At 39.2% G+C, this 27,793-nt stretch overlaps 1 protein-coding gene across 1 annotated transcript in view; it reads right to left on the bottom strand.

Annotated features, from left to right (window-relative positions):
- Window positions 1–27,793, bottom strand: part of gmds (GDP-mannose 4,6-dehydratase) — a 180,322-nt gene that overhangs the window by 134,530 nt on the left and 17,999 nt on the right. The gene's annotated exons all lie outside the window — the stretch shown is intronic.

The following is a 27,793-nucleotide window of genomic DNA, read 5'->3' as shown; positions in this document are numbered from 1 at the left end:
GAAGAAAATAAGACAAACAAGGCTGGTCTGGTAATGAGCACCTCAGCACGGCAGTGCAGTAGACCGACCAGAGTAAGGTTGGAACCAAATAATGTGTTTACAAGTGGGTTATTGTGGATTTCTAATTTGATTTCTTCAACATTATGTGACCAAGAAACACGGCTTCTGTTGACAGATTGAAGATTACAGAAAGCTGATTTCAACATATCAATTTCTCTGAGACATAGAAGATTTCTTTGCCACATATAGTGGCGTAATCAGATCACATTCCCTCTGTCGTGATAGGGCTTAGGCCGTTACTAGATATTATCTAATATTATTGTGACAGTAGAGGGAACGTTTCGATATTTGAGAGGTGACGACAGGTAACCCACAACACTTTAACATAAAGAGATGGGGGACAGCTTACCAATTTGGGAATATTTTGGGTTTAAAGTTGGAGAGGAAGGCAGGCCAAGGGATTTGATTGAGGCTACATGTCGTCTTTTGGTCTCACCTCAGAGTCCATGATCCGGTGCAGTTCGCTCTGCTGGACTCGTTGAGTGAATAAGCAACGATAATATTGCCTATCGTGATATTTGGGAGGGGACAATATGGTGATATAATGTTTTGGATATTGCCCAGGTGTAGTTGTGATTTGAGCTTCTCTGTTTTTGAAACAAAAAAAAAAGATGGCGGCCGTCTGGTAACACACTTTCTCATTGTAGAGCTAAAGGACACTAAAATATGTTTCTAAAATCAATTAAAGTGAGAGAAAGGCAGTTGATTGGAGTTTCGTGAGCAGCGTTTGGCCAGATGCCGTTTTCTTTTTCCTTTTCTTTTCTTTTTGTCCAACTTTATTGAGTCAGTGACATTTGTTTTGGTCTGAGATGCTGGTGCACTCGTGTGAAATCTCGCGGCAGTAAATGTCCTATATTTAACCTTTAAATAAACCAGCCGTGATTCAAACTTATGGTCAGGGCAGGGGAGAAGATGTATGTAAATGCAAGTTACTGCAATGGATTTAACTATTAGATTTACTTCCATAACCTGTTTTTATCCAGTAACCTTTATTTAGAGCTAAAGGACACTAAAATATGTTTCTAAAATCAATTAAAGTGAGAGAAAGGCAGTTGATTGGAGTTTCGTGAGCAGCGTTTGGCCAGATGCCGTTTTCTTTTTCCTTTTCTTTTCTTTTTGTCCAACTTTATTGAGTCAGTGACATTTGTTTTGGTCTGAGATGCTGGTGCACTCGTGTGAAATCTCGCGGCAGTAAATGTCCTATATTTAACCTTTAAATAAACCAGCCGTGATTCAAACTTATGGTCAGGGCAGGGGAGAAGATGTATGTAAATGCAAGTTACTGCAATGGATTTAACTATTAGATTTACTTCCATAACCTGTTTTTATCCAGTAACCTTTATTTAGAGCTAAAGGACACTAAAATATGTTTCTAAAATCAATTAAAGTGAGAGAAAGGCAGTTGATTGGAGTTTCGTGAGCAGCGTTTGGCCAGATGCCGTTTTCTTTTTCCTTTTCTTTTCTTTTTGTCCAACTTTATTGAGTCAGTGACATTTGTTTTGGTCTGAGATGCTGGTGCACTCGTGTGAAATCTCGCGGCAGTAAATGTCCTATATTTAACCTTTAAATAAACCAGCCGTGATTCAAACTTATGGTCAGGGCAGGGGAGAAGATGTATGTAAATGCAAGTTACTGCAATGGATTTAACTATTAGATTTACTTCCATAACCTGTTTTTATCCAGTAACCTTTATTTATATGTATACGTAAACATAGTAAGTGTTAAAGATGGCATTTGGTGATCATGTAGAAACGTGCAGACTCATACAGCACTGCCACACGTCATTGCCACACGTCATTTCTATTGTGTTGGATGGTCTGACTGCATGAGGAGGTCGAGTCATAAAGATGGTGTGATGTAGTGGCCCCACCTTTCCCATCCTTTCCCAACCCTGTCACACCAACAGCTTTCATCTGGAGTGGATTAGAGACATTAGCACTTTCTTATCTCTACGCCTTCCTCCACATCTTTCACCATCTCCCCCCTTTTCCTGTCTCTGGTCTCCCACACAACACCCACCCCCTTTATTTCTCCATCTGTGTGTGCATTCTTAAAATACTCTAAAAAGGTGCTAAAGAAAGATTTGGGTTTTTTTTCTTAATTAAGGGGTTGACAAAAATGAAGTGGACATCATGGACCAGAAACCTCACTGCCAAACTTTTGTTACAGTCTGTTGTTAAACTATTATACTTGTATTAAGAAATAACTGGCTCTCATTCAAGTGCATAAATCAGCACACAGGCTCATGTTTTCATTTGAGCACCAGCCAACTCCACTCTGCTCTGTTTGAACACACAAAGTATGCAGCTCAGTTAAGGGAAGAGAAGTTGATCAGTCACAGTCCTGACACAGCCTGTGCACAAACACAAACACACAGATAATGATGCGCTACAATCACAAATGACCCCTCAACAGTATTCAAACCAAGCTGGGTTTATGAGTGGTGTCAGCGGAATGTGCAAGAGGCTTACGGATATTACAGGAGTGCTTGCACAGAGGCTAAAAATAACCTTGCACTTATAAAGAAACAAACATACACACATCCGGCAATCCACATTAATACCAGTCATCAATCTTGAGGTAATGGCATGTTGGGCCGTCCCTATTAGGAAGAGATATCACAGCATGTTTAATGGGAGTATGTGTTGCAGAGCCTGGGCCGTGATGGGAATTCAATCTGTGTCATTTATCTCTATTAAACTGGCTCCAGATAGCCGATAGATTTGACATTGGTCTGACAAGGTCTGACATCACAATACATGGATGTTTAGAAGCAATGAACATGAGCAGGTCCTGTCAACTTAACAGACAAAGTGTGTATAAATGGACCACCCTGCTTGATGACAATTGAATCCTGAATATTTGCTGAATATGAGCCAAGAGTGAAAAGGTCATCCTTCTGGTCCAATCAGGAACAGAAACATTTTTTAGCTCTCTCCTAAGTGATATGTTGTTCCTGAAAAGGGGAGCGAAGGGAAAGATTTCTGAAAAACTGGATAAATGTAATGTTAATAAGGTGCAGTACATTTACTGTATGCTTCATCAACCTGTATGTAACCAGCTACATTCAACCTGTATCAAACAGCTCAAGAGGTGGAGGTTTATCTGAGGATTTGATGGACACAAAACTGGATAAACATAGGATGAATACTGGATTTTGATAGCTAATAATGCCCGATCACTCCTTAATGTGTAAATAGACGTGCTTGCTAACAAGTTAGCTGTATCAACTTTGACAAGTGACAATATGTCAGGACTTTGTGTCTACCAATTTGTCTTAAAGTTCTAAAGCCCTCTCGTGGCCAAAAATCAATGATTGCAGTTCAGGGAATGTTCAGGGACATTTTGCACATGGCTCAATACTGGCCTAATGCACTATCCTTTTTTTCTCCATTTTTAGCATTTAGCTTGTTAGCGACATTAAATGCTTGCCATAGGTAAGGAAACAGTCAGCCAATGGGGATGACTGATTTACAGAAGAAGCCACTATTTTAAAATTTTTATTTTTTGTATTTTTTTATTTTTCACATCTTTCGTTTGTTATTCTGATTATATGATGCTCAGAGGAGCTTATTGTGCAGGCAAGGAAGTAGAGCTGCATTGATTCAGGATCAGGTACTTTATTTTTCATTATTTGTTATTTGTAATATGATGGTTATCTGGGCTAAAAATCCTGTTTATGTTGCTGCTGTTTTAATCTATTTAATTTTTTTTTTTCATACTACATGAACTCTGCGGCGACATGTTTGTTTTTATGTTCACCATTACATGTTTTGATAGAAACCTACACTGCATTTTGTCTTTTTAACTGACACTCATCTGAACACAATCTTCTCCAAAGCCACTGCCCTGAATATTTCGCATCTCTCATTACTTGACCGTCTCCCTCTGTGTGGCCCTCAGTGTTTAGATCATCATTACTGTCTGTGTCACATGACCTTAAATACCAGGAGCATATGATCAGCAGAAAATCATGATTCACACTTTTACAGACCCACGTGGACACACACAAACACAAATACGCACATACACAGAAAGGTTAGCTGAAAACAATTGCTTGGGTTCAAGTCCAGCCCGTCTCCACCCGCCTCTCTCACCAGGGCGGGAACATCGGAGCAGGGGTCGGCATGCCGGGGTCGGACCGGAGCGGAGTGGCCGGCCTTTGAAGGAGGCCTGTGGCAGGGAAGGGTTTTCGGGAAGGGGAAGTGCTCTGCTGGAAGTTTTGGATATCATTGGAAAAGCTTTCTCTCTGCCACACAGTGCAGCAGAGCAGCTTTCCTTTATCTTCTTCTACTTATCCCATCACAACGGAAAGACAGTGTCAAAGAAACATGTAACAGGAATATTTCCAGGAAAGATCGGCCTAAACAACTGCAATCCAATCCCTGAGGAGGAAGATGCTTGAAACAAAGTAATGAAACAATGTGTATTGACTTAAATCTGCAGTTAATATGTTATCTGACTAAAATCTGACAGTGTTGATGTGGACAGTATTCAATAGCTGATGGACAGATGATTATCAGCCTATAGGAGCACATGTAGTAAGAAAATCTACTGGCCCAAACTATCCCACGATCCAACAACAACCTGCCTAAACCACAAGCGCAACCTCTGGCTGTCCAGCTGTTTGCTCCAGAAAAAAATCTGTGCATTCACACACACTCACAGAGACAGACCAGCAGGGAGCAGTTTGAAACTCAAGTTACAGATAAGGCCTGAGATGTGCCTCACCATAAGGTCTGACAAAGCCTTGTTCACCATGTCAAAAAAAAAAAAATTAACACATTAAACACATTTTAGAGCAGCTATCTTTGAGGTGGTGATTTGTAAAGTGGAAAGAATTGACATGACAGAGCAAAGAGTGAAAGGAAATCACTCTTCATACCAACAGGTTGCAGTAGTCCGTATCCGCCATTTAAGAATGGAAACCAGAAGACGGAAGACTTGTTGTTATAATAAAGCATTATTTTCCAACCATTCTCAAACCACTCTCACTCACCATTAGACGGTTTGGTAATATAGCTACTTTTAAATCGAGAATTTGCCTGCAGTGTGTGCCCTCTTGGCTTTAGTTGTTTGCTTACTTTCCTCTGTTTCGTTTCACCTCTTGTGCTCTCATTCGAGTGAAGCTGCTATGCTGCTACCTCACACCGTCTTCAAACTCTCGTAAAAGTTCAGAGGTCAGCATGAGGTTCTCGCAAGATGCGGCACAGAAACATTAGCATAGCATTGCCAAGGAAACAAAAGCACTGTGTCCAACAAGATTTACAATACACCGTCAAATCTAAAATCAATGGCCTGGAAAAGATTTGGATTTGACGGAAAGTTTGACAAAAAGCAGGTTGTTTGAATGTTCTGTATAACAGCATTTAAGTACAGTGGTAGCATGTATCTTAGCGTTCACCTGGTGAGACAGCATGGTAAAACCTGTGCAGACGACAAGGATGTTAGTAAAGCTAGCACTAGCAGGAGCGCACCACATGGTCCTAACAATAGAGAGGCCTGCATGTAAACCAAAGCCTAACATGAGGCTTGAAACTACCTTCTCCCAACGCTTCATCCATGCCGAGGAAATGAGCTGGATTGAGAAGGCGGACGGACACACGCAAACCGTCACCAGTGCAGTCACAAGTGAGGCTTATTCAGTGTCTGGGCAGATACTAGAAATTAGCCTGTATTGTATACTTTTAAGCTACATTATTATGGACCGCCCCCAGTCCTTTCTGCTGCTAGTTTTACACTGTAAAACACTGTGCTTGTTGCTTGTTTTTCTTTGTGCTCATAACAAGGTGATTTGAGCCTCTACAGTCTGTGGAGTTAAGTGTTAGCTTTGCCGCCTTGTGAGCATACAATAAGCCATGTTCCTATCACGGACCAGCCGAACATGATTCGAGCCCGAGTTCGTTCACCGGCCACTGAGGCGAATTGGCGTATTGTGTCTCTCCACGGCTGTTTCTCCCTCCTTGCTGCGCTCCCAGCGCTAGCTCCTTTTCTCTTTCTCTTCCTCTACTGACCCTCACATACACACATGCATACGTTTGGTAAATGCACACATAGTCTCATGAACATCAGAGTCCATCTCTGTCCAAACCACACTGTGATTAAAGGCACATGTTAGGTCTTGAACACTCAGCGACATCATCTTCAAAGAGGTTGCGTCCGCACAGTGAACAGTGAAGATATATATAGATATTATCTATCTATCTATCTATCTATTTATCTATCTATCTATCTATCTATCTATCTATCTATCTATCTATCTATCTATCTATCTATCTATCTATCTATCTATCTATCTATCTATCTATCTTCACTGTTCCTTTAATCTTAAATATCTTACAAATATTTCCATTTAAAGTGAATTTAAAGTCTGGTTATTGGTCCCTGATTCCAGGGTTTGAGTTTGTTAGCTGTAGTAAACATCTGTCTGATTGTTAATCATCATGGTGTGATTTTATACACTGAATGACTTATGACTAGGACGCAGAGGATACAAACAGGGACATCCAGTTCAGAGAGGTCCAATGCAGACAGATCCAGCTCAGAGAGACCCTGCTCATGGAGATCCAGACAACAGGATAGTTGTTCCTGAGATCCAGGATGACACAACAGATGTGTTTTGTTATACACTGAGGTATAAGCAGATTAAGATAAGGATATACATACTAGTAAGAAAAATATTAAAATAAAATAGGGCTTAGGGACTTCAGGATCAATTAATGTGCACAGCTTATTTAAGTTGCCTGCAATTTGTCTTCTGAAAACAATTCCTTAAGGCTAGTCCAGACTATTCAAGAACAATCAACACTCAAAAAGGATTAGAGTTGATAGAGATTAGATTTGGTACACACCAAGTGAACACCATAAACCGGACAGGAGTCCACTCTCATGTCTGGTGTCCCGCCCTTCTTTATCTTCTCACAGAGCTCTCTGTCCTCCACTGCTCCACCACAGCAGCCAGAGCAACACATCTCTCTCCTCTCGGACCTCCGCATTCCTGGCGCGGCTGACCACAACCCGTCCAGCCCGGGTCGCCTTACCCATTTACCGCGTGGGAGCGGATACAGACATGGGCTCACAGAGACCCATTCAAAGCCTTGCATATGAAATCTCTTCCTCTGCAGTGATACCTTACACTTCATCTGCATATTCACATATTCAGAGCCCAGTGTTCACTTCCTGTCTGCGCGAGATAGAGGAAAAACTGGGCACAGGCAAATTTGGTTTTCAAAAGTTTTTTGTCACTAGATCTTGGAAATCAAGGACAAAATTCCTCAGACTAGGCGGGCATTAGACTTACATATCTTGGTAGGAATCAACATTAAATGGACAGTTATGACTAGTAAGCGATTCATCATTTCAGTTATTTTTTTAAGTAAAAATGTCAAACAATTAGCTAGTTCTAGCTTCTTAAATGTGAGGATTTGCTGCTTTTCTTTGTCAGTAATGACAATAAATGAAGAGTCTTTGGGTTTTGGACTGATGGTTGGACGAAAGAAGCAATTTGAAGACGTCAGTTTGGGCCCTGGGATATTATGATGAGCGTTTTCCACAATTTTTTGACAGTTTGTATACTTAATGATAAATCAATTAATCATGAACATAATTACCAGAATAATTGATAATGAAAATAATCGTTAAGATGCAGTCCCATTCAACTTACCCTAAAGTGAAGGGATTACTGCCACGCCACTAAGTTTGTTAACTGCTCCTTGATTTATTTTTTTAAATGACAAAAATATCATCAAATAGCATTGTGACTGAACCTTGGCTACTCTTAATATTATGTACTTTTAACTCTAAATAATTTGGTAGTAATCAACATTAAATGTTACAGGAACTCGATCCATCCATCATTAGATTGATATTTCTAAGCCAAGATATTAATCAGAATACTTCCTCTAAGACACAGCTTTGTTGTGGAAAGCAATGAGAAAAAACAATCCATTGCAACTGTAACTGCCGTTTGAGGAATTCTGCTGAGACCTGCCCATCACGTTGCCGTCACGGATCATCTCTCTCATCAGACAGCAAGTGTCAACAGACACACACACGGAAAAATGAGAGCTGCTATTGTGTGACAATCACCCAGTACGGTTACACTTGTAAGCAAACAACAACATACCACAATGACACTCCTGGTGCTCTGCCAAGTCAGCCCTGGCAGCTGCTCCTCTAAGCTAATCACTGGCTCATTGAAGTTGATGGTTTTTTTGGAGTTGGAGGTTTCTGCTGCTGTGTGTGGAAAATGTCTGCAATAGTTGGAATACAATATAGATGATGCAATAATTTAGCATTCCTGTTCAAACAGTATCACGTACTGTCGCTAATGCCACCAACTCTTATATTCATGCTCTTTCCCACGGGGTCACCACCTGAAGTATGACAACGTTCTGGAGGTTAGATAAAATGATAACACTTTATGAGGGAGGCTTCAAACAGGTGACATGAGGAAAAGGACAATGCTGCTTGTGTTTTGCACGATGCATAACATACAAAAACAGCAATTACAACACTCAGTCTGGTAGCAATTCAGATATAAAGGGCTGGTTTTCTGTACAGAATTGGCATTTTGAACTTAATTTACCCACAATGTCTTAATTTAACTTGGTTTAAAATAGCCCTAGCTTGAGCTGAGTTGTGAACTAACTGATCTGACTTATTTTAAAGGAAAATTACACGTAATGTTGGACTAAATACAGGCAACGTGACTCACAAAATAAAAAAGAAATGAAATGCAGTGCTGATTGTTCTCCAGACTTCCATTATTCTCAGAAAGAGGAGAGCTTCTCTCCAAGTGCTGGTCAGCTTAGGGTTTTTGGTTTTGTGTGTGTGAATGTGTCCTTTTTTCTGCTCCTATTCTTTTGTCAGTTTTTATTTCTTCAATTCAACTAAATACAGGGCATTTTTGAGGTCGATCCAGCTTTTCTAAAAACCTTCAAACCAGTGCTGTGTGCACATACTCTCACTAAAGAGGACTGACAAAGGTGGTTGGAATGTATTTCTATTATTATTAATATTATCATCAAATCAAGACTTATTATAGAGCTTAAGTATACAATGTGATTCTAAGTAGTGTTTGTAAAGTTTTGATTTTTATTGATTAATTCAATGTACATATATTGTACAAAAAGCAGAATTACGCTGTTATCTCAACATAGATAAGTAACATGTTTCCAACTTTAACTTAAATGTTACCTGCTTGAATGTTAAAATGCTTGAATAAAATTAAATCTACTCTTTCATAGCATAGGACAATTAGTTAATTAATCGATTAGTCAAGCGAAAAGAAAATAAATCTCCAACTATTTTGGTAAAAGATTAATCGTCTTTTTTTTTAAGTAAAAAACCCTTGATTTATTTTTTTTAAATGACAAAAATATCATCAAATAGCATTATTACTGAACCTTGGCTACTCTTAAAATTTTCATATACATTTACATACGTTGTATGACAAATAAATAAAACTATTTCCACAAACCCCAGCTCCTCCTTTAACCCTTCTAAAACTATATAAATAAAGTTATTATTAAAACCTCAAAAATCTTCAATTTCCTTCCAAACTATTTGTATGTTTTGTGCTGTCCTTTGTGTGAGCATGCATGTTGCCTTTACTTCAAAGAGTCACACATATTGATCATTTTCATCCAAGAGATTTCTTAACATGTCTAAGCGCAGCATAATGACAGAAATCTGTCATACTAATTTATTTGAGAATAACAATACTTTAACACACAGCACTCTTTAAATTAAAATAATTACAGTAACATCCAGAGCGTGATCCATAAATCTGCAGAAATAAGGAACAGTAGCGTTGAGACTTCACATGTGGTTATGATGGGCCGTGTTTTCTTACTCAACCCACAAGTCAAAGTCAATAAATGAGAAAAGAACCAACTGTAACCATATAACAGGCCTGCAACCGTACAGTTACCCCTGGCTAACTCTATGTAGCACTAACATGTATGTGTGTGTTTGTGTGTTGTCCCTCCCCGGGGCAGTGAGGTGCTGACTGACACTCTGGTAATGCCTTCGTGGCTCTTAAACCTGAGCTGGGTCCACACACACACACGCTCATACGTTCTTTCATTCTCTCGAGTCTGCCAAAACGATACAAGTTAAGACACAATCCAGAGTAACAAAAGACGCTGCAACTGACTCCAAAACTATTCTGCAACAGCAGGCTTCAGCAGTTGTGCAGGCTCGCACTGTACCTCACAAATATTTGTATGCTCAGGAGTATTAGTAAAGCATGTTTTAGAAGTATTAAATTCAACATTCTAATGATAAGATAAGAAACTTGTGGTCTTACAACTTTATCAACTTATTACACAATAAATCTATTGATAATGAAGTTATTTATTAGATGCAAACCTAAGGGTGAGGATGAGCTGCATATTACACATTTCCAACAGCAGAAATTGAATAAAGTAATAATTAGTGACACTATAATAACCATCATTAATAAATGGTTAATTTTTAGTTCATTAAACTTTATTTAATGGTTATTTCACTGTTAACAAACAAAGAAATGCTTTATAAACATTTATTAAGCGAGTGTAAATGTTTATAAACATCAGTTGTAACTTCATAAATGGTTTATAAAGCATTTCACTGTGAAATAACTATTGACTTAAGTTTAATTACTTATAAATTTACCATTTATAAGTGATGGTTATCATAAAGTGTTACCTATCATCATGCAGTAACAAAAAAGTAACTATAATGAGCATGTTTTTTAATAGACTTTAACACTTTTTCCAAGACTTATTATATACTGCGATCATTTTCGCCGAGATACACTGATACTATTAAAGTCTCACTCTGAACCTCAATACTTTTGTGATGCTAACCAAAATATGTCTGTGGCGTCCAGTCTCAGAATTTTTCAAGTACTAAAAGTCAACATGAGTGTCTGGTCTAATGGTTAATCTTGACTTATCCTTTAATCAATACTCCTTGATTTAGAATTAAAATTCTGCTCATTTCAAACAGCACCTCACACAGCAGAGTTTCAAACAGTTAACACACAAGAAGAGTTATGGTCTTGAAACAACTTCAATATATTCCCATCACAGTGTCTCCACATGCTGAACTGGCTGTGTATCGAGTACAGTACACAGCATCACACCTGTGTACGATGGCGGCAGAGGTTTCTGGCGAGCACGACTGTGTTTTTGTTCGAGTTCCACAGTTTACAGCCTTGCCGCCTGAGGCACGACAGTTTAATTTGAGTATAATAAGATCAGCACGACAGATTGGTTTCTCTGCAGCGGGCGAGACGCTTGACTTTTATTACAACAGGCATCACTTGGAGACTATTATTGTTAACGTTTAGCCGCTGTGGTGGTGGCCTGCGCTGGCCACACATGTATAAACACACTGAGCTTCGATTACTGAGCCCGCTCGTCGCCAGAGCAGATATTACCATGGCAGTGGCACGGATATGTAGGAAAGATTTAGCATGGGAAGACTGAATCCCAGGTGAATGTGTGCATGTGTGTGTAATGGTCGTCACTGTCAAAATGACTGGCCGGTCAGGGGAAAGTGTGAACGCTGCCCTGGACAGTGTTTGTGTTTCTATGGGCTTTTTTTCCCCTGTCATTATGTCCATAATTTGGGGAAGGAATGCTTGGGGGAACTGTTAAGAATGTCAGGGGACCCTCAACCTTCGCCGCTATTCTACAGCTACACCCTGACACCCCAATTATGACTAGTTCACCTACAGCAGAGAGAAAAAGATGAAGCCTTAAATGAGAAGCATTTGTACGCAGACACACATGGCGTGAACGCTCAGAAAAAAATAACACAACACCCACTCTTCCCTGTCATTTCTTGCTTAACTCTCTGTAATCGTTTAGCGCGCCTGCGTGCGTGCGTGCGCGTGTGTGTGAGCAGAGAAAAGCAAAGAAAAGAGTGTTTTCTTTGGAGTTTGCCCACACTGCACACACAGACCGAGGAGAGCAGAGATTATCTCCTGACTAATCGTGTTCTGTCCTCTTTGAGATGGCCCTTATCATCACCCACTCACCCGCCTCACCCCACACATGGACTTACGTTGGCGCCCCAAATGGTTTCACACAAACACTGACGTATGCACGCTCTTACCGACACATTTCGCAACACACAAGCAAAAATATCAGTCATATCTCAGGGTCACTTACTGCAGCTTAAGCATGTCTGTGATGCGCCATCCGTTAAGAGGGCACTTTGAAAAGTGATTTACACAGCTGAGAGGGGGCCCGCCACGGTTTCAACCTAAAGAAAACAGCTCCGAGATGTTTTTGACTGCAAAATGGTTTTCTGCTCATCCCTGACACAGCACCATGGTCTACTTCTCAAAACAGATATCTAGACCTGATGTGACTGGTTAATACAATCATTTATTAGGCAACATTCCACATGCCAGCATCTCAAATGTGAGGATTTGCTATTGTTCTGTATTTTATACCATCATTACAATATTATATATGACGTCCATCAAGAAACAGTACAGAAATACAGAACATTTGCTTGAGATAGGTGATAAAACTGGTGAATCTGATATTGTCTATCCTAGAACATCATAATTAAGGTCCACCATTAACGCAATGAAATCTGCTTTTGGAGTAAGCTGTTGTAGCTGAGTTGGTTAAGTAAAGGACTTTCATCCACGATAACGTGATTTGTATCTCTTTCACAACATTACACTATTAATATTACACCAAGTTGACTTATTTTTTCCCCATTTCTTTTGAGTTTTCTGTCGATGTTTGGTTAGGTTTAGGCAACAAAAATACTTGGTCGGGTTTCAGGAAAACATGTTTTTGGATAAAATAAACCCTTCTACAATTTTAGGGCTAGGGTATTTGTATTTGAAAGGATAACTTCTCCATTGCGTATATTTCTGGTCTTTTTCCCCGGATCTGGATGATGTTTGATACCATAAAAAGCTCCAGAACAGCTACTAAACTGTCAAATTACCAATGTTAGAAAATAATTTCCAATCTGTTTAGAGACAGTGTAACCATTACATAGTTTGCCCACTTGAGGGCAATGACAGGGTTTTTTATCGAAAGTAAAATGTGCCACTTTCTTGGTCACAAAACTACAATTATCAATTGATAGGGTCATGTATTAGCTATAATATAACTTTTGGCTGATTTACGCCATTATTTGATTTATAACTCTTTAATATCAATACGGTGTCAGCCTAAAAAATCTCGTATCGGTCGGGTACAGTTACAATTGAAAAAATTACCAAGAGATTATTTGATAAAGAAATAATTGTTAACTGCAGTCCTACAGATAACCTCCGTTCAGTTTCTCTTTATGTTAAATGATTACATCACTGCTGGCTGATTTATGTGTTAATGATGATGAATCCAGGTTGGATTCAAACAAAAACAAATACAGGAATCTGTCTGCAGGATGAGGCTGAGAGGTTACAAGCTTTAAGTCAACAGCTGGAAGTTGGCGGCCTCTAGACAGCTTAGCACTCTTCTGCCTCACATGTCCATCAGCCTCATCCCGCCTGTCCATCCGTCCTCCTAACCTGCCCCACCAGATGCCAGTGCCGGTGATTAATGGTACCGTGGAAAACTGAAAACCATTCTTTTCAGTGACACAATCAACAGAGCCATTTATCACACTTTGCCACCAGCCTCTCACACTGCCGGAGACATTTCTCATCACTGCTGTTGATACCTGCGCTAATGATGATAACGAGGAGGAATCATGATCGGAGCTACAGTAATACAGCAGCCAGAGGCAGAGGAGGGACTTTTTACACCTTTAAATGATCCAGAGACACTTAAAAAGTCCAAAAGAAAATAATATTTAAATTTTCCACTGCAGTTAAGATGGAAAAAGTGAGAGGCAAAGTGGCCAAGGCAGGAAGCAGAAAAAGAAACAATGAACAAGTGCCGATAGTTTGATTAATGATCAGTTTTTCTGTTTGCCACTCATACATCTGGCAGCACCAAACAGCTGGACAGAAAGGCCTTGTTAAAGAGCCACAAGTGTGACGACACACACATACACACACATCCTGATTCATACACACACTCAAAGACAAGAGGTCAACAACAATGCTATACAGAGGGGCATTTGTATATGTTAAATACACATTTTAACCATTATTTATATTGAGCACAATTTCACTTATAAAAGCTAAACGTTGTCCAAAACAATACTGCTTATATCATAAGGGCCATTTTACTGTTAATCACATTTTTCAATAACTAAATCAATCACACCCATGTGGTGGGTGGCTGTGTAACATCTCATGAGTTAACTAACATGGTTAACATTAGTAACAGTGCTTTGTTTTTTATAAAGCAATATTTGACCTGGAAGACATGACAGTTGAGTGCAATTATAAGTTTTCCTGACTGGTAGAAGCGCGGGTAGCAATGTGTAATCAACTAGTCACGCACACCTTGGTTTTGCTCTGTGGCTGTTTCTCATGGTTTGGCCTTGGCCCGTTAGTTCCAAGTGAGAAAATTCTTAGTGCTACAGCATATAATGATATTTTAGACAATAGAGTGCTTCCAACCTTGTGGTGACAGTTTGGGGAAAGTCCCTCTCTCCTTTCAACGAGACAATGTCTCTGTGCACAAAGCAAGATCCATATAGAAATGTTTTTTTTCAGTTTGGTGTGCAGGAACTTCACTCGCCTGCACAAAACCCTGACCTCAACCCCATCCAACATCATTAGGATGAACTGGAGCAGTTACCGTGAGCTAGAAGTTATGCTGTATGTCATATTGGAGAACTATAATTAAGATTTTCTAACTTGTAAATAGCTCCAAAATATTGGCTCAAGGAAAACCAAAAAAACATGGTTGCCCAATGTCAACCAAAGTCTGTAATCGTCGAAGAGAGGAGGCTGTTATAGCAGCAGACTGATGCCCATCGATTTTGACACGTTGAACATATATGTAAGTAATGTTTGGGTGTCTGCATACTTTTGGCCATGTAGTAGATTGACATGTATTTTATTCCTTTTGTGAGTACAGTCTCATAGTGGTTCATCTTTTTGTCTCACTTTGTGCTTTTAAGAGTCGTTTATCAAAGGTACTTCAAAATAGACTTCAATAATATCACTAAAAATAAACAGTAAAATTACCAATCAATAGTTACAGGAGTTTAAACAGAGTTAAAGTGCACATGTTATGTTGCTGGAAAGGCAAAAATGTCACAAAAGTCTTGATGAAGAGGTTGATGAATTCAGTCAAATTAGTGTTTTATATCATTTAAAAAGATGTCAAATGACCCCAAAAATGTCAGAACTTTGAGTCCATCAATGTGAAGAGGGTACATCTTTTACATTGTTCACTGAGCAGCTGTGAACATCCCGTCTCTCTCTGAGAATAAAGGCCTGTTTGTTTGGCTGACGGGAGACGTAAGAGTGGCCCAACCCTTCACACAGGTATGACAGCCTGATTTAAAGCTTCAATTAAAACACAAAGGCAGCAGCCTAATCACATAAAGCAGCTCCAGAAAATAAAATCCCACACTGTGCAATAACACCTTCATTAAGTCACCGAAAGACTAAAACAATTACACTCATCTAGATAATCATCTAATGTCGTAACTCATCCACCTCTCGCCCACTTCTCAGCCCGTCTCTGCCCTCGATTCAAACTCTGCCTGTCCTCTCTTTGTTTTTCTTCCCCGATCATCATTCCATGATGTTATCCAAACAAGTGAGATCATAGCTCATTACAGCAGGCTTTTGTAAATAGAGTGCAATCCTCAAATTACCCAACAGACACAGGTACGTAAGCGGGAAACGTAGAGTACATTCACGCTCACTCTACAATATTTAAAAGGGAACGATTACCGATTTTGACACTCTTAAAAGGGAATTTACAGATTGTGAAATAACAATTACACCGCCCTTTTGGGGGCTCTGCCTTTCATCCAAAGTTGGAGTTTAACATCATCATTTTCCTTTCGAAACAGAAGCTTCTGAGCTGTGTACGAGCGGGATCCGGCTGCAGACCACGCTCGGAAGAACAACTCCAAACAAACGGCTACATCACACAAACATGCCATTAGCAGGGGAAGGGTTGGTGTGTGTGTTGTATTGAGGGTGTGGACACACAGCAGAGAGTGGGCAGCAGTCAGGACTTGTGTTCGCAGATTAGCAACAGTGTTTACTGTGAGTAATGAGCTTATGTCACTCGTGGAAGGACTGAGTGAGGCTGCATCTTTTCACTGTGTGTCACAGCCAGCGTGGGTGTTTGGGGATAGAGTGTAATTACGAGGCTGCACTGATGACAGAAGAAGGAGATATTATGACTGATTTTCTTCATGAAATAATAATTATAATAAAGTCTGGGTGTAGTTTCACGGTCAAACAAGTGAAAACAGACCAAATAAATGCAAAGATCTGTTCACACATCTTCACTAAGCCTTTCTGCTTGTGGGCATGTTTATAGTGAGTCTGCACACAAAAATCCCTTTGTACACTCATATAATGTCTGTGTAAACATCACTATGTGTGCACTCTGGAGAAAAATACCAATACTGACAAATCTCTATGTCAACTGAGCTGCGTGTTTCTCTGTTCATTGTGTAAACTCATTTTGATTGAACGTTATGTTGGACTCATGCAGGTATTTTTGTCACAGGTGCGATTAATCCTGTTTACCCAGCAACCCTAACTGATAACTGACATTAGATTAGAATAAACACCACACATCATGTGCACAAAGCATACATGCAACCCAAACTGGAGATATGTTTCTTCTGGGTGCAGCTGACTCAATATAACAGCCGCAGTTGAGGCATAAGAAGCCATCAGTGAAGCCACAATTTCAATTCACCAAAACCAAACCCTGCATTGACGGACAATAATAAGTCCTGTGGAGAGTATCTTAATCATCCAAACTACAGACATAAAACTGAAATGACAGATATTCTCATTTTAACGTCAAAGATAATCAAATATGCCAAAGGAGTGGGAATTATTTGTGATGGCTATTCAGTTAAAGTAAATGTATTATTTCAAAATCAGATTTTCAGTTCAGAACTGTTGCAGCTGCATATTGTCACCTACTTCATTCAAGGGTGACTCCACCAAGTTTACAGATCAAAGTGTGTTTACAGGTCCTGGGGAGTACGAAATTAGTTTAAAGCTACATGTAATCTGAAAAAATGCTGAATTGCATCATCGTGGTTAATGTAGAAAAAATTCAAATTTAAAAAACAAATAATAAAAAATGATATAGCAGAACCAGAGATGTCATCTTTTTTATTCCACACATTCTTTTTCCTTTTCAAAACATGATGCCTACATTACCCACAATGCAATTTAGCCACTCAGTGACATCACTGGAGGCAATTTATCAGATTACATGCAGCTTCCTCTGGAGCCTCTGACTCCCCAAGACCTGTAAACACACTTTTTTTATTATTTATTATTTAATTATTTGTTATAAATTGTTTTTCACTTTAGTATCCAATTATACTGACAATGAATCCACATAGCCTATTCCTCTTTGTATTCTTTATACAATAGGTGAATATACATAAGAAATTTCACACATGAATATACCTGAACTGATATAGCAGCCAATACCAAAATGTCAATGAAAAGAAAAACAGGCAAAACAAAGAAAGTAAAAAAAAGAAAGAGAAATTATTTATCATAATGATAAATACAATATTATACACAAAGAGAGGTTTTGTCAAATGTAAGAAAAGTGGGCGAAGACTGCGTAGACTACAAGATATTCCTACAAAATCAAAGGTAAAAGGTGTGCAGGAACTGAACTTTTCCCAGTTCTTATCATAGAGGTTTGTGTATCAGTCTGATCAGTCTGAAGGGAAGTGTCCTCTAATGGGTCCCTGTTCTTATGAGCTGCTTTCATCCACACAATCAACATTACAAGAGGTGACCAAACTGAATGTGTTACACATCTTGTTCACTGTGTTTTTAAGTTGTTAAAACGTAAAACTTCTTCCTCTCAGTGTTCATTTATTTTACACTGTTTAGTGACATTAGTTGCTAATTAAGCATAATTTCCAGTAACATTTATTTATATTACTTGTGAATCAGTTTTAAGTCTGATTCCTCATGAACCATGCTACCTTATCATTGCAGTTTTTGCTGTACTGTTTGATTAAAGTGTTCTTAAAAAGCAGGTTTTCAAAAAGGCTTTTGAATTTTAAAGAAAATACAGGACATGTCGGGAAGCATGCTCATAAGATGACAATGTTTCTTAGCAAAATAATTAAGTATGTTACTGTAAGTTAACTCATCATTCAACTTTGCAGGACCTATGTTCATGTTTTCTTTTGGCTTCTAGTATTTATTTGGACACAGAGATATTTATAGATATAACAATGACCTAAATACCTCCAAACTTAGACTTTTGTTGTCAAGAAAAACAAAATGTAGACAAAGGAAGTGTTCTTGGAATTAGTTGATGAAGAATCTCTTCAGCTTGGACATGCCTTTTTCCCAACCAGCAGAGCTCCTGATAAATCATTACAGACCATCCATGAAGCTCTGAAGCTGATTATTATTTTTATTGCTAAATGTCTCCCTGGAGGACATAGCAACAGCAAGATTGATGAGCTTGATAAATATTTAGAGTAATCCCTGGTTACCGTTGTCACACTTCAGCTCTTCCCTCTTACTAACTACACCAAACTAATTAGGCACTCAATACCAACTTGGAGTGTTTACTGTGATGAATATCATACCAACAAACACGCTACGGGCAACTGTCAGTCACTCCCACAGGTAATAATGGAATAAATGACAGGAGGTAAGAGGGACGAAGAGAGGGAGAGAGGTGATGGAGCTCAAATCTTCTTTCTTAAAATAGAATCCTCAGTAGCAACACTTCATGACATGAGATCTCTCTCATGTCCAACTTTTCTGTTTCTCGTTTCTTTTATTTTATCCAACTTTTCACTCATCAGACTGAAAAGCAGGCACCAACTCTAAAGCTGTAACCCTGTAAAATAACTTCCCCTCTCATTCATCTACTGTAGCTGTAGAGGAGCTGTAATGTGACAGCCTGACCTGCAGAGGGCCTAATCCAGACAAATGCTTCAATTGTTGAAACAAAGTTAAACCACAGGGACACTGTTCCACTACAACTAAATCTTAGTTTGGAAAATTGTGCAACATGCCAGTTATTGTTTCCCAGAGCACAATGCAGCAATTTCAAAATCAGTCCAAAAACCAAAATATTCAGCTGACTGTCACAAATGACAAAAAGTGGCAAATCCACACATTTGAGAAGTTATAACCAGAGAAAGTTAAATATGTTTATGTGAAACATAAACAATGAAAAAAAACATTTATTCAAATTGTTCCAGATTAATTTTCAGTGAATCATCTGACCGATTAATCAACTAAACATTTAGAATAAGGACTATTTTCACTATCAATTAATCAAGCTGACATTTTTAAATTGCTTGTTTTGTCGAACCAACGGTAAAAAAATCAAGATATATTCTCACACTTGAGAAACTGGAACTAGCAAATATTTGGTATTTTTGCTTTGCGAGTAATTCACTGATCAATAATGACTATCAAAATTGTGATTACCTGTGTTTATTCATTCTTTTATACTTGTTCAGCAGTTTATTCTTATGTCTATTCACCTTTAAAGCAATCACAATTAAATTAATGGATTATTGTGTGTGTCTATTTTTGTAACGATTATGTTGTTATCTATTTTAAAACCATTTAAACATTTTTTTTAAACTGATTACTTATGATAGAGTAGATAGAAATCCTATAGAAACCCATCTGCTCAAACCAGACTGGGACCTGCTGCTGTTTATTACCTGACAGAAACTACCAGGGGAGTCATCCACAGCAGCTCACTGCTGCCATCTATAAATCACAATTGAAACTACATCTGCAGTTTGTTTAGGCTTCTGTATGTCACAGGGACAAGACAGTTAATCTGGAATATTTGGGGTTTGATTGAAGATACAGACTTAGATGCAATCATATTTAGCTTTGTGATACTATTTATTGACTCAGTGTATTTACTTAACAAACCTCAAAAAGTCCCCCCAACCATCCCCCACCCCCCACCCTCCACCCCTCTTCTCCTTTCCCAAACTGCATGTTTCCATGTGTTACAACCTTGCTGGAAAACAGAAAAAGAACTGACTCATGAGTGGAGCAACAAATCTGACCCACAGAGCACAACCACAAAACATTCCCTGACTCTGGACGAGGAAAGTGCAGACTTGTTTCTCTTGGCACTGAGGAGTCTATTCTTAAGCTAAAGTTCACTTTCGGCCCAGGCCAGGCAGGCTGTCTTCTTGTATGATCGCCTAACCTTTCAAAACAGGGATCGGCCTGCTCAGGGAGGTATTCTGACCGCTGACTACCAGGCCACCAACGCGACACAGTCCTGCTTCTGCTCATTCAAAAGGCGGGACGCATGAGAAAATGTGGGCGCTGAGATAATGCTGCATTGCCATTGGGCCAAAACCACCAGGCCTCTGATTCTGAAAGGCAATTTTAAAACAATGGAAAACATGGCACCTTAAATACACACAAACCGCACACATGCAGCTAATGAGTCCTAAGAGACAGAAAACACATACTTCTGTGGGGAGTGCGCTAATTTGGTTTTAAGGCGAATCTTTATCCCAGCGAGACACACACGGCTGCAAGCATGCCACTGAGGGCTGATTGGACAGGAATAACGTAAACACCAATCAGGGGGTGAGTAAACCTGGCCAATGGGCTGTTAAAGAGACGAGACCGCTCATCATTCACTGAGGGGTTCACAAAATGTTTGGCGCTGTCCTGAAGAAACCAGGTTTCTCCAAAACATTTTATGATCTCAAGAAAAACCTTGTTTGCATCAAAGAACTATTGAAATCAAATCGGTTTTTAACACAAGAAGCAGGAGAATAGAAGAACTGCAATTTACTAAACTGTCACTGTTGTTCTATTAAAACGGTTCAATGGTTAAGATTGTCAACTTTTCTCGAAGTACGGAAAAGCAGTCTTAGTGACAACACATTTTGGAGAAAATCTAATTTAATCAAATTTAAAATGGAGAATTGGTGTTGATAAAATGTAACTGTACTGTCAACGTCAGGTTTTCTCTAAAATGTCATCCATTGTGAACAAAGACAGTCTAAAGTCTAATCTAATGGTGTTTTGTAGTCTTCTTTTTTTTAAGCCTAAGAACAAGGAAAAGTGGAATTGTTTTAATTATCATCTCTATCCATGAAAACCATTTTTGAGATAGTCTCGTTCTAGATTTTTGGGAGCGTCTGATGGCTTTTTAGAGAGATTTCTAGCTATTTCTACATGTCTTTGCCCTTGTCCATTTTGGTTTTTCAGATTTTTTAACTACTAACAAGGCCAACAATGTATTTTCATGTTGAGAAAAGAAGATTTCATTAAAAACTGTAGTTGATACCTGGTCAAATAAATGTTTTTCCTAATCTTAACTTGATAAAAATACATTTGTGAAACAACCTTAAAAGGGTTTTAAGCCCAAAAAAGCAGGGGAAGAGGAATTTATATTGTCCTGTGAATACCATGTTCCTCTAAAACTGAAACCTTACATGAACTTGTAGATTTGGTGCTTACACAATTATACTCGCTATCCTGTGCAAATATATTTTCCCTAAAATGTCAGCTTTTCATGATCTAACAAAAAGCAGTCTTGTTCTCGAGATAATCCTAAATATTTTTAAGTTTCTTCAGACTCGGAATAAGGGAATTTGGTGAATAAAATGTTTGACGCTTTACTATGAAAGCCAAGTTTCTCCACAAAGTCAGCTTTTTATGAAATACAGGAAAATTTGCATTAAAGATTTGACAAAATGTGATTTTGAGGTATTCTTACGGTGTGTTGAAGCATTTTATTAGCCCAACAAATAGGAGAAGTGGAGTCTGCACAGTTATCCTCACTGTTCTGTGAAAACCATGTCTCACAAAAATGTAGATTATTCAAGACGTAACAAAAGCAGTCGTGTTTAAGCTTTGTGACAATACATTTTTCAGATGATTGAATGAGCTTTTCAAAGGTTTCATTGGTCCAAGAAGCCGGAAAGTTTTGGGATTTATTGTTGTTGTCCTGTAAAAAACATGTCTCTCCAAAGTATCAAAAACATTTATGACATAATGGATTTTTAAAGAGAATTTTATGAGCCTCAGATGAATAATCTCAACCCATAAAAGAGCATTTAATGCTTCAGTTTATCTGAAAACAAAAAACACCAAATTTGGAAGCAAAGTATTCACTGCACGGTAAAGTTTGAGCAGAATTGAATAGAAAACAAAAATCAATCTTTAACAGTTCGAGGGTTAATAAAGCAGGAGATTTTGGCTGTAAGCATACAACAATATCCTCTTACGACACATCACACAAGTCAAAACAACTGGATCACATTACTAACAAGTTATAAGGATTGCATAACATGCCCACAAACTCTAGTAAGTACTGGTATTACCACTTGTGTATGAGAGTAAACTGCACAATAGCCGCCTTAGGCCTATAAACGCATCAACACACCGAGCAAACAGTGCAGAGCTTTGTAGGGAAACAGGCGTGTTAAATCCTGTGTGTGTCTCTGGCGTGGGAGACTCTGCAAACCCGGATGAGGGAGAGACCAAAGGGTAGCAGAGAGAGAGCAAGTTGAAAGAAGATAATAGGACGATGATAAGGAGGAATTCGGATATGGATAATGAAGGATATACATGAAGGAAGTCTGTCTCCTGAATGCAATCTGCACTTTTGTCTTCAAAAGCCATCGAGAACAATGAAGTGGAAACCAAGTGCTGCTTCATTACATATACCCTCTCACCTCCCTAAACTCTTTCCACCTTCTCCATCTCTTCGTCCCCCCTCGTCCCCCGTCCTCCCCGTCATATCAGTCTCCTTGTCATAAGCGAGGTGTGTTAATAATTCAGTCCATCTCCCCGTGCGTCTGCTGTGACAGCTGCAGGTGGGAGAACTCGCACAGAGAGAGCGACGTTGAGGGGTTTTGTTCACGGTTTTCCTGTGAAGCGCTTCAGTGGGAGAACATAATGGGGTCGTGTTGAACCCTCATATGCAGAACAGATTACTGTGAGCAGCCCGTAAGCACTTCCCCATTCGGATTCTTTGTTCATGCATATTTCACGAGTACAGTTTCCAAAACATTCAATTCGTGTTATTGACAGACAGATGCATAATTCATGAATTAATGCTACAGTTGTATTTTTCTTTTTTTAGGAGTGGATTGGTCTGCCTTTTTCTATTTGGCTTTTTGTCCGCACAAAGACATCAAATCTATCCTGCTTCAAGCTTAGAAAACACTGTATAATGTAAAACAGATTTTATTTTCTATCTTGGAGACCCCCCACAAAAAAAGACCAGTCCGGTCCCTTTTGGTCATTGAAGCCCATAGACTACACACATTACCTACACAACTACACAAGTCCCAACTGACCTCAAACCTGTCAATCAAACCTGCATTCCTGAAGGTTTCTGACCACAAAAGCAACAAGACACAGAAGAAGTTCTGGATGAAGTTGCAGCTGTGAGAAAAGGCAGGTTTGTACATTTTGGAGAACAAACTGGGGATGAAAAACTTTGGGGTTTTTTTTGTTTTATTTTGGAAATCTTAGCGCTTTAAACCATGCTATATAGCACAAGTAAAAAATAAGAATGGTCTGTTTAAGGTATAAGATTAGAAATGGCTCTGAGATTGATGGATAATTTTAGCCAAGTTAGCAGCAAGGCTCTATAGATGGCCATGTTTGTCGGTAAATTGACCCGACCACCCCTTCGTGACGGATGGATTAGATGGATAGCCATGAAATTTGGTGTAGATATCAATGCCAAGAGGATGAATCTAATGAGATCCTCTGATACCAGAAAAAGAAATGTTACTTTGGTTTATGATCAAATATTTGCCAGACCAATGACACTTTCATCAACCTCAGCTGTACTTGTGTTTAATGTTTCGACATTGCAAAGGTTATCGTCGTCCACATCCGTATTCAAATGCCCATCCAAAGCACTGATTGGTTACAAATCACATTAACAGCCTCAGCAACACTGTGCCAAAAAACACAGGAGCTACTCTGTGAGCGAAGTTGCAACCAACATCATAATATTCATAGTGATCTATTTCTCTGAAGACAAGCACGCCAGGTTTCAAAGTTACACCACTGAAAATGCCCAAAGTCAAAGCCTATAGGAGGCAAAAGCGACAGCTCATTGGGCTTCAGAGAAAACGCAGCACAAAACTGTGTTGTCTTTGTTTTAACTGCAACTCTGCATCGAGGTTTAGGGAAATATAACTTTAAAAAGTCACAGCAGCAGTAAAACTGTATTTCAGGGGCGCCCCAGCAGCTCAGATGGTAGAGCGTGTGCCCCATGTACAGAGGCTGTGTCCTTGCCGCAGTGGTCCAGGGTCTGAATCCGTCCTGTGGCCCTTTGCTGCATTTCATCCCCCCTCTCTCACATCACAATAAAACCATGAAAAAGCTGAAAACACTTCACACTATGATGGTTAAATTTGGTAACTGAAATGCTGTTTAAAAGCATGTAGTATATGAGCAGCTAATTGTCACTAAAGCTTTGATGCCAAAAACAGTTTTCACGACAGCCTCACTGATTAGTAAATGTTAGCATGCTTAAATAAAATTGTGTATGTGATCATGCACCATGGTGCCTTAATTCAGCCAACTGGCTATAGATCCTTAGTCTTGTTACTTTCACTTTGGCTCATAAAGATGGTTGTGAATTACATTATTTTTAAGCAATGGCAATGAGTAAAATTAGCAACCACTGCAATATCACAAAGTCCAGGAGGAACTGATGTATTAAACTTCACCTCACTGTCTTCTTTCATCAGTTCACCACCAAGCATCTCAATTCCTTTGCAAATAGTAGAGAAAGTTCCCTGTTTGTACAATTAATCTTCAGAGCTTTTAAGCTCAATCACTTTTCGGATGACGCCAACTGGCTATAATCCATCCCCATAGCTTATACTAATGGAGTTACTGTAATAAACAATCCTGCATACCCATGAGGAAAATACAGTTTTTTGGCCATCTTTCCGCCAGGTTATGATAACATATTTGGAATATTGCTTCAGGGAAAGACGCCTGAACACAAAGATCAAACAGATCAAGTCTTCTGCTGTTACGGTCACATAGCAAAGTCAGAATATCCCTTCCGTTTTGTTCTTGTGCTTTTCTTTTGATACTGCAGCTGGCTGCCTTTCTTGCTGTCCAGTGTCCGTCCACTATTCCCTGTCCACCTCCGCCTCTGCAGCATCAGAAAATAACCTTCACTCTGTTCTCAGTGATGACTCTCTACAACGGAAACCAGCACCCACACACACAGACGCACCATCTCAAACAGATACTACAACTCAAACTCCCCGGGTGAGTCTAATGAACAGGCCTCAGAAGGGATTCCCTGTAAGAGAGGGGCTGATGGGAAGGAAGACAGAGATGCTGAATAGCCGATGTGAGTGATCTTTTCCTCTGTGGTGGGCCAGACTGGAAATTGCTCCACACCACCGCTGCCAGTAATCCAGCGGCTCAGCTGTTCAGAGTGGCCAGCATGTGGTGGGGAGCTACCAGAGCGGGGTTTATTGGTGTGGAAACAAATAAACACAGGAGAGCCTCGCACAGGTACAGGGGTGTGTGTGTGTGTGTGTGTGTGTGTGTGTGTGTGTGTGTGTGTGTGTGTGTGTGTGTGTGTGTGTGTGTGTGGCCTGAGGATGATCTTCCATGTGGGAGGTGGGAGCAGAGTCACGGCTCCTGACCACCAAAGGATGTGGAGAGCGGAGTCATCATTCTCCTCCCTTCTCACTCATTCTCTCACTTTTTCTTCCTATCTGTGGTCATTTATTCCATTTTTCTAATGTATTTCCACTTAGTCAAACTTAGTTCTATATACACTATTAGTCTTTTATCAATCAAGTATTAATTCTGTACGATGTCCATTACAAAGACTGAGAAATAAGTTGTTGTGAAAAGAATTCCTTAATTTTTATCCAACACGGCATCAAATTAATCTTTAGTCTTTTTTAGCTCATTTTTTGGTTTTATATCACATTCACTATATGATTACGATATGAATACTATACTAGTACTATATGAAGTTTCAGACCTCTCATCTTGGGCTGCAACGAAGGATTACATTATCGATTAATAATTTGTTTTCACGGTTCATAGTTTTGTCTAGGTAAAAATAGCAAAAAATGCCCATCTACAGAGTCCTCATGACATCTTCATCAAGGGTTGCTCCAATACCAATACCAATACCAGCATGGCAAATGCTTCCGATACTGCCTAAAATGCTTAAGAAAGGCAATTTAATGTAATTTATGAGCCTCGAAACATGACCCTGCTACTTCCCAGCAATGTACATTTGTTTGATTTTTATGTTCTTTTTTATCAGTAACTGTCAAACTAGATGATAAAGTACTATGGCAATCATTCTCTGTATGTATTTGTTCATTGTTTACAAAGGGTTTAACTTCAGCGAATGGAAATCAGGAAGGAAAAAAATGTCATCAGTACATCTCTACATATAACTGTCTTCTTGTGTCGAACCAAACACAGTCAAAAAATGTAAAGAGATTGAGTTTATGATGCAATAAAACAGGGAAAAGCAGTCAATCTTTACATTGGAGAAGCTGAAACAAAAGAACTTTTGGCATTTTTTTGTAAAACCTTCAATCAACAGCAACACACAGCTGTTTTCTCTAATAAACCCAATAAACACCAATTAACAGACAGACACAATTTGCAACTGGCTTGTGAAGAAACTGGAAAAATTAGCAGCCCAAGAGCATGATTTTTTTCTCAGGAGTTTGAGATAGAACAAACCAGAGTTAAAAGGAGAGAGAATATCACACTAACAGATGGGATGATGTTCTCCCCGTCTGCTTTATGTGTTAAAAAGCAACTGTGTGTTAACATTTTAGCAACAACAACTCATCCTTCAGTATCACAATAATTTTGAAGGGAAGGGGAAAAGATTTTTGGAAGTGAAACCAGGAACTGTTTCATAGATAGGAAACGGATTCATAGATTATTGAAACCGGGATTCAAAGACTGGAACCAAACTAAGTTGAACTGAACGATGAAATGATACCAAACTCATCCCAATGCGGTTGGATTCACTGAATAAACTACTAATAAAAAGCAGCGTCTCCAGTAACATTACAAATAGCCTTATTATCTATGATCTGACTAAGCTCTTGGCTCTGTATCCCACCAAAACCACCATGGTGATGGAGGATCAGTGCTGCCTGGAGACTGTGTGTCAGATCCCAGTGTGGAGGAACAAGAGGAGGAGGAGGGGGGGAGGCGCCGAAGGATCTCCTGGGATCACCGCAGAGCTCCGAGACAAAAGGGACATTGTGGCACTGACTGACCCATCCAAGAAAACATTACTTCCTGTCCCATCAGCTCCGGCATCCTCCGCACATGAGATGTTCACTTCCCAGAACTGAGAGTCCCTTTTTAACATCATCTGCCGTTAAACACTTACAGTCAGTACTGACCAGATGTAGACACTGGCACTTAAAAAACAGTCAACTACAGTATATTTGTAAAGGAGCTGGCATCCACCAAGTTTCACTCTGACTTTTTTACATTTACAAGATGCAACAGCAAAAACCCAAGTCAGACACTTAAAGCAGTGTTGAAGGTGGTACATACAGTATATGTATGTTTAAGCCCATTAATTACAAGTCTTGCTTTAACTGCTGACAAGGCAGAACATTACTT

This window comes from Pagrus major, chromosome 11, assembly GCF_040436345.1.
Source record: "Pagrus major chromosome 11, Pma_NU_1.0".
NCBI lineage: Eukaryota > Metazoa > Chordata > Actinopteri > Spariformes > Sparidae > Pagrus > Pagrus major.
This window is presented reverse-complemented; position numbering and strand designations above follow the sequence as displayed.